This window comes from Calonectris borealis, chromosome 1 (genome assembly GCF_964195595.1).
Source record: "Calonectris borealis chromosome 1, bCalBor7.hap1.2, whole genome shotgun sequence".
Lineage (NCBI taxonomy): Eukaryota > Metazoa > Chordata > Aves > Procellariiformes > Procellariidae > Calonectris > Calonectris borealis.
In genome coordinates this window covers 59,344,229-59,351,886 of record NC_134312.1, presented here as the reverse complement: position 1 = coordinate 59,351,886, position 7,658 = coordinate 59,344,229, and positions in this window count along the sequence as shown.

The window sequence follows — 7,658 nt, the reverse complement described above, 5'->3', positions numbered from 1 at the left end:
CCATTATTAATTTCTTTAAAACTGCATGTCTAGGTGCTGGGAAGTCTGAAGTTTAAAGAAGACAGGACAACTCTCAGCTTCTCTTGTGCTTTCTAGAATAAGTCACCTGAAAAAAGGGGCTTTAGTGACCAGCCTTTAACTGATTTTAATTTACTGGCTTGCTTTATAGATGTATGCTCTCTACAGATTCCTGAAGAGGTGAAGTGGAGAGGGAGCTGCTGATCTCTTCTCCTCGGTATCCAGTGATAGGACGTGCAGGAATGGTTCAAAGCTGGGCCAGGGGAGGTTTAGACTGGACATTAGGAAGCATTTCTTTACCGAGAAGGTGGTCAAACACTGTAACAGGATTCCTAGAGAGGGGGTTGATGCCCCAACCCTGTCAGTGTTTAAGAGGCATTTGGACGATGCCCTTAATAACATGCTTTAACTTGGTCAGCCCTGAATTGGTCAGGCGGATGGACTAGATGATCGTTGTAGGTCTTTTCCAACTAAAATAGTCTATTCTATTCTATTCTATTCTATTCTATTCTATTCTGTTCTGTTCTGTTCTGTTCTATTCTATTCTACTCTATTCTATTCTATTCTTGTAATTCTTTCCCACCCTGCAAAGCTGCAGAAGCCCATATATGTAAAAAATGATGGTTGTTCTTGGCTTGTAAATCATGGGGTATACTGTGTCAGGAAACTGCACGAGAATCTTTGCATGGAAGTTGGGTGGATAAGAGTATCACTTCACATTCTGTGACATCTTTTCACCACGGGGATGACTCGACTTAAAATGGAAGACAAGGATGTAAGACAATTTTCACTTCCCCGCCTGTGCTGTCCCACAGGACACGCTGCCCTCTCCTGTTTGGCTTTGAGAGGCAGAAATGGTTCAAGCAGTGATCACCTCATACTGGCTCTGTCAGCCTGAACATCGAATTAATTACTGGTAACTAAAGAACTGTTTCACAATATTGTTTGCAAAGCCTATTGCGTGAAAAGTGTTGACTTGTTAAAATCCATGCAGGGTGTCAGAGCCAGTTGGGAACTTGATGACACAGTAACGTTTTTTCCGTGTGGAAATCAAAGCAATTTTAGAGAAAGGTAAAGTTGGCAAACTTGTACACGCTGAAATCTGTGACCATCCCAGACAGATAAAAGCCCTGTTATGCATGCAATATAGAATTTCTTTATTCCCACATAAATTTTCTATGCAATAACTGCTTTCCAGATATCTCACAGACTGGATTGCTGTATTTGAAAAAAAAGCTATGAAAATAGAGGAAAAGCCTTTGAAAAAAGTGGTTTAACAATATCATATGACTAGGTAGTTAACTGTGCCTCCTCTTAATGAGGACAGAGAGCAGCCTTGGGAAAAGCATACATAATAAAACTTTTCCTGAATTTTTTTTGGCAAACAGCTGATTTTCCAGTTGCATCTAGGAGACCAGGAAACTGGGTCAGCAGCAAACACATGCATTTGTTCTGCACACACAGAGCACTACACCACCAGGCTGGTGTTGTTTGGATTCATTACTCATTTAAAAAAAAAAAAAAAAGATTATGAAAGTTCTTCAAATTCTTGAAACATGTTGTTCCAATAGTTTTTAAAAGGTTGTTTTTCCATGTTTGAGAATACTTCTTTATTTAAAAGTAAATTAATTGTGGTGAAAAAATAATTGAAAGTTCAACAGCAAGACAAAACATTTTATTATGATCAAAATGAAAAGTTTTTATTGAGCTGAGGCTAATGAACTGAAAAAAACCTTTTTTTTTGAGTCCTTGAGAGTTTGACTTTTTGTTCTGATTTGATGTAGGAGCATCTCTTGAAATCTTAAAATACTCCCAGCACGAGAAGGCTACTTCCCATGAAACTGTACCCAAGAGGTGAATGACTCTAGACCAGTCTTCTCAGGAATGAGACAATAATTGGCAGCTCCACCCCATTAGTATAGCATAAACGTTTCCCATACAGCCAAGACACTGATGGTCAGCTCAACCTCACTGACTTCTGCCTAGTGCTAGGCTCACTTTGTTTGTGTGCGCTTTTGTTCACATAAGCACGCCGAAAAAAGCTGTCTACCAAAAAAAAACAGTCCAGTGCCCACGTGGTTAAGAACACAGGACAAAAAAGGTCAGTCTCACACTCCCAATCTGTGCATTGCATGGTCGATTTGAAGATTAGGGGCGGCAGGGGTGTTACTGTACTCTAGGCACCTAACTTTTAGGTAATGAATCTAAACTACTTCCTGAGGCTTTCTCTCTTGAAAATGTGGAGAGACAAGTGCCTCCTGAGGGAGGTTAGGAACACCCCTCTCAGGCATTTACCTGAGGATAGCTTGAACTGCCCATTTGGAAGTGCCAGTTTCCTCCCCACTGGCAAACAAGACAGCTTGCCGTGGCACTGTTTGAAAGATTATCTTCTGCTGGGCATCTCCATAATGGAAAATGCAGTGAAGGCCTAATTCTTTAATTGCAGATACCACTACAAAACAAGAGCAGTCCAGCATAGTGCTAGTGATTCATGGGAGAATTCAGTGCCTTCTCTACATCTGGGTGATGAAGAAGCATTCTGGGACATGGGAAGTTCATTTTCATGCATCACTATGGACATTTATTCACTACCAAACTACAACCAATTTGAAATAATGAGCTAGAGGTCATGGACTTTTTTTTTTCACTCTGTTATCGATCCCTGGAGCTTTTTTTTTTTCCCCTAGAGAATTGTTTTTATTTCTGTGCATGTAGCCTCTGTAGCCTTCTTCAGCAGATGGGGAGATAATTGTTGTTCTTCCCATGTTTGCAAGGATGGGCTACATTAAGCACATTCCTTCTTTATTTTTAACTTTCCGTCAGCCAAACATCGGACAGATCAAAGCCAGTTTATAGCCATGCTGGACAGTTCTCCACGGCAATTGCTGCTCAGAAGCCTGAATTGCTATGAAAAGCACAACCTTTGATCCCTCCAGCCCTTCCCACATATAACAGCTACTGTTCCATTCGAAGCAAAGAGCCAGGCTCCCCATCATGGATTAACTAAAGATTTTTGATAGAAAAACCTCTACAAAGGGCTCGAGGGGCCTGGCAGGGGAGAAGAAGCATTATGAAATACAAGAATGGATTAAACAGAGGGTGAAGTTGCTAAAAACCACCTCCAAACTATGTAATCAGTGACCTGGACTCAAACTGTTTGTGTGCTTCCTCTCTTGCAGTCCTGCTGCTGCTGCTGTTATTATTTTTGGCCTGGGAGAAATATCTTTCTGAGTCCATTTCACCTTGATGGATTATGATGCCATTTTAAATGTCAATTGATAATAATTGTGCCATTAAAAAAGCATAATAAATGTTATCAGTTTAAACCTACAGTGTCCCTTTTATTAATATTTCTAATTTATGAGCTTGTTGAGAAATCTACGGAGACAAGAGGGCTAATAAATCTGAGGTTAAAAGGACTCCAGAAGGCAGGCTGCGTGGGCTTGCTGCTAGATCATTGCCAGCTGTTGAACTTTGAGAAGATCAGAGCAGCTCAGCTGTCACTGGGGAAGTTGTCAGAGTCCAGTAAGGCGTAAAGGATGGAAGACAACCTACAAGGACATGAGACTCCAGAGGTGACGTGGGCAATTTACAGCTGCACCGTCGCAGGCAACTGCCAGTGTACCTATGCACCAGTACTTCTGACTGCCTGAGCTCGTAGACTTGCTCTGAACAGCTGACTGAGCACAAGCCCTTGGAGATGAGGTGTTGTGAGCTGCAGCATCCATGCTGTGCATAAACACTGGACAGCTCTGACTCTGAGTCACATACAAAAGTGGGAGCTTAAAGGAGATGTTTCAGAGGCGTCGGGTGGAATATCATGCCGTTATCGTCTTTATCCAGAGGAAGAGACCAGTGAGGCAGGAATGGTCATGCTTCCTGACTGACAGCATAAATACAATTCTTCTTCCTCTTCAAGATAGGCAATATAGGACAAAAAACTCCCAAGTATTGATCCCAAGTTGATTTCAAGTCCGCACATCCAGGATTTTTCACTTTCTGAAAGCAAACCATATTTTAAAAAACTCACAAGTTTTGTGGACCTCTAGATTTGCCTGGCACAAGCAGGACGAGTTAAGAAAATCAGCACGGCATGATTCTGTTCTAGACAGCTGCCTTCTGGTGTAAAGAGTTGCCTTCAGAGCTCAGCAACCCCAGGGGAAGATGAGTTTCCTGCCTCAAGGAATTTATAGACTAAATTAGACAGGTAGCACAATAATTGTAACAAATGAGAGTCATCTGCATTTCCAGGTCAAGCAGAAATGTAAAAATATCCCCAAAATACCCTACAAAAGCCATCATATTAGAACTTGGCAGAAAAATAACTTCTTCATTCTTTGGTAATTTAAAAATAAATAATTTCTTGTTTTGAACATAAATAATTTGTTGCATTTCAGCAACTCAATCATTTGAAAAAGGGGGTCAACTGAACTATTTTAATTTGGAAAATGTTCATTTGCATTTCAAGCTTCTATTTTTTGCCACTCATCTTTATTTTAACATAACACAAAGCAAAGAAATTCCAAACTAGCAGTCATTCCAAAGAAAGTATTTCATTTTCTGAGTTAATGAAACAGTATTTATCAATATACTTCCATTTTTGTATTAAAGAATATTAAAATGTTCAAGTCTTTTGGTATGACTTAAACATTTTGATATCAAATTGCATTTTTTTCTGAAGAAACATTTGTACACAAAACATGGGATTTATGCATCATTACACTGCTGCTTTCTAATCCCCCTTCAAGAGCTGTCACTTATTCATCCTATTTGCTACTGTAGTGCTTGTTGTGTTTTTCTATATAGAAGAATGAAAATATATTTCTTAGCTGGCATTGCCTTCAGTTTTAATAAAAAGAACAATACAATAAGACAGAACAAAAATAAAGCCTTCACAAGGAAGCTTTCAAGTTGTAAATTTGCATGTGCGCATCTCATTTAAACGCACACAGAAAATCAACTTGTCCCTGTGAGCAGCAGGGAGGTTTAAAGTTGCAGACTACGACAGAGTAGTTATACAAACATGCACAGTTTCATTTTGTGACATGGGGCTACAGCGTTGTCTCAGCAGGTGGCTACCCAGAGTGAGTTGGTGGTGGTGGAGACAGGCAGCGTGTACTCTCTGAATACAGAGATACTCTGGTTTCACTTGGTACATGTTGTCAGCGTGATCACTGAATAAAGGTATTTCTCTGAGATGAAAACTTGGAGTGTGCCTGTCTCAGCTCTCTTTTCTTCAGAAAATTTTTAACACGGAGGCACATGTATTTCTTTGGGAGCTGGTGTGAGCGTTCATAGAGACATAACTGCCAGAAGGCTACATTTCTTCCTTTCAAAACAGTGTGTATTTAACTCAGCAAAAATGGAACTGGAGCAAAGAGGAGGGATAGGAGGTGTACTTTTTGCCCTGAGAGTCTCTAGGCTAATTTACCCAGCCAGTGACCTCCAAAGATTTGAGTCCTCTCATAAGGAGTGTTGAGACTTATCAGACTTTCCCGTGAAATCCTCCTCCTCCTCCCCCTACAGCAAGAAATTAGCCCCTTGAACACAAAGAGGCTTTAATAACAAACCAAAGCCAAAGCTTTCCACAGCAAAGGAAAATGTGTCTTTCTTGGGCTTCACTTGGCAACTGAAGCAGGCAAATCCATGGGCTTCCCTCCTGCACCTACATAGAGCCTTTGGAAAAATGGACAGCAGGGGAGGCTTAAAAAATAGAGGCTTCTGGTCCCTAGAGTGGTTGCCCTGTGCCTGAAAGCTTTCAGATAAAAGGTAGCACAGTAAACATCAGAGAGTCCAGACGCTGTCATATATGCTAAATTAATACACTGAAGGCTGGGTCGAGGATATTCAACTCATGACATCTGGGAAGTGGGTAAGATTTGAAGCCATTGCTCTAAAGGAAGCCAGTAAAAGCAAGAAGAGTAGCCCCTTTTTTAGTGCCTTAGGCAAGATGAGTAGGGAAAGTAAGGCATTTGTAAAAGAATGCACCAGGTTTCTTGGTGATTTTTCATGGGTTTTGAATCAGGAATCACGGGGAAAAAGGGGAACCCTGTTGTTAAATAGGCAGTTTTTCATCCGGGGTGTAGATTCAGAGCATCTTTCTTTCCCTTCCCTCTGCACACAGATGACACGCTCACCTCTTCTCAGCCCGTAAATTACCCACTCTCTCATTCTGCCTAAGCAGAGAAGGGGAAGACATCCCTCTGTGCGCCGAGCCAGAATTACAGGCACCGGCAGCAAAGCAGGAGAGGATGGCTTGGCCAGAGCGGCATCCCCCTGCGCACATCGATTGAAAGGGCAAGGTGTCCTCTGCTTATGGAGAGGACCACAAGACGTTTTGCACCCACGCAACAGCTGCCACCTCATCACACAACACGAAGGCACGAGATCCTCCTTTACACAAACGGCTCCATTGAGCCACTGGGCAGAGGGATGCAAAGGGAACAAAGAAAAGCACTTCCCCCTCTCTACCCCGTGCGTTTCATCAGTGTGAAAGACACTCGCTTGTCTACCCTGTCGCCTGGGGAGAAGCTTGATTAATAAAATCAGATAATTAAATATTCTTCATCACGACTGGCTGCACCATTTTTTACCTCTTTCATTGTTCTTTTCCCCACCACCCCCACAGCTTTTCCAGTATCTCAAATCTGGAAAAAGCCAAAAGCCTTTCATCTTATCAGGTGTGGTTTATTGCCCCCTGGTTACACAGTAATTTTGGTCTCCGCTCCATGAAGAGGTCATATGATGGGATATCAGCTCAAGAATTGTCAGTTCATTGGACAAATAAGGCAGGGCCTGCCAATACAATTATAAGAGCCCGATAAGGAAGGCGCAGAGGAGAACCAGCAGGAGAGGGAGACACAACCATAGCAATTTAAAAGGTGAGGGGCAATCGCAGAAGAAGGCAAAAAATGCTAGTGGGGGCAGGGAGAGGGAAGGAACGGGAGTGTATCTAACCACACATTCTTCTCAAAATAAAAACTAACAAGAAGATTGAAGTGGCTCAGGAGAGGAATTGCTGGCATTCATCCGCATTATCTGGGAAATCTTCTCCCCCTGCGGTGGACGCCTGATGGGAGGCGCAAGCGACTGGTGGGATGATTATCAAGTTGGCTTGCCTCATAGCTCAGGAGAGAAAGAAAATAATGTTTTATCTTTAGGAGTATAGGTGGGGGGTAGAGAGCACTAATTCTATTTCCTAAGCATGTTGCAAGGGCCATCTCTTTTTCTCTTGTGATTGATAAGATGGGATGATGTTGAAAAGCACCTGTTTCGAAAGTTCAAAGAGTTTCCAAAGTAGAAGAAAAGACAATCTGAACCAAAGCTGATGGCCCGGGGTGGGGGTGGGGGACAGCTTAAGGATAACCTGGGAATTGCTGGTGAGGGAGGTTTCCATGTGTGACACCCCCTCGTATGCGAGAGAAATTTACAGGGTGTCTTTCTTGCTAGTAAATGGCACGAGGGACAAGTATTCATCCTGCCGATTATTTTCTTAACTCCATAATAGTACAAATCCAGTGGGCTTGTCACAGATTTCAGCCTGAAAGCAGAAAAGGAGGATAACTGCCCCACAAACAGGATTTACCAACAAGAAGCAACCCTTCCCAGGGCATTTTTCACCCTGGTCTGCGAGGAGCACA